The sequence below is a fragment of the Lepidochelys olivacea genome, assembly GCF_965140295.1.
Source record: "Lepidochelys olivacea isolate rLepOli2 genome assembly, chromosome: 13".
NCBI lineage: Eukaryota > Metazoa > Chordata > Testudines > Cheloniidae > Lepidochelys > Lepidochelys olivacea.
The window spans coordinates 41,138,559-41,139,907 of record NC_140423.1 but is presented as its reverse complement, the minus strand read 5'-3'; positions in this window follow the sequence as shown (position 1 = coordinate 41,139,907).

The following is a 1,349-nucleotide window of genomic DNA, read 5'->3' as shown; positions in this document are numbered from 1 at the left end:
CACATTTGAGTTCTTTCAGAACTCTTGGGTGAATGCCATCTGGTCCTGGTGACCTGTTACTGTTAAGTTTCTCAATTAATTCCAAAACCTCCTCTACACTTCAATCTGTGACAATTCCTCAGATTTGTCACCTACAAAAGATGGCTCAGGTTTGGGAATCATCCTAACATCCTCAGCTGTGAAGACTGAAGCAAAGAATTCATTTCGTTTCTTCATGATGACTTTATCATCTTTAAGTGCTCCTTTTGTATCTCGATCGTCCAGGGGCCCCACTGGTTGTTTAGCAGACTTCCTGCTTCTGATGTACTTAAAAAAAACCTTTTGTTATTACCTTCTGAGTTTTTGGCTAGCTGTTCTTCAAACTCCTTTTTGGATTTTCTTATTACATTTTAAAATTTAATTTGGCAGTGTTTATGCTCCTTTCTACTTACCTCACTAGGATTTGACTTCCACTTTTTAAAAGATGCCTTTTTATCTCTCACTGCTTCTTTTACATGGTTGTAAAGCCACAGTGGTTCTTTTTTAGTTCTTTTACTGTGTTTTTTAATTTGGGGTATACATTTAAGTTGAGCCTGTATTATGCTGTCTTTGAAAATGGTCCATGCAGCTTGCAGGGATTTCCCTCTAGTCACTGTACCTTTTAATTTCTGTTTAACTAACTGCCTCATTTTTGCATAGTTCCCCTTTCTGAAATTAAATGTCACAGTCTTGGGCTGTTGAGGTGTTCTTCCCACCACAGGAATGTTAAATGTTATTATATGATGGTCAGTTTTTCCAAGCGGTCCTGTTATAATTACCTCTTGGACCAGATGCTGTGCTCTGCTCAGGACTAAATTGAGAGTTGCCTCTCCCCTTGTGGGTTCCTTTACGAGCTGCTCCAAGAAGCAGTCATTTAAAGCATGAGAAATTTTGTCTCTGCATTTCGTCCTGAGGTGACATGTACCCAGTCAATATGGGGATAATTGAAATCCCCCACTATTATTAAGTTTTTATTTTGATAGCTTCTTTAATCTCCCTTAGCATTTCATCATCACTCTCACTGTCCTGGTCAGGTGGTTGATAATAGATCCCTACTGTTATATTCTTATTAGAGCATGGAATTACTATCCATAGAGATTCTATGGAACATGTGGATTCATTTATGATTTTTATTTCATTTGATTCTGCATTTTCTTTCACATATAGTGCCATCTCCTTCCCTCTCGCATGACCTGCTCTGTCCTTCTGATATATTTTGTACCCCAGAATGATTGTGTCCCATTGATTGTGCTCAGTCCACCAGGTTTCTGTGATGCCTATTATATCATATCCTCCTTTAACACGAGGCACTCCAGTTCACCCATCTTATT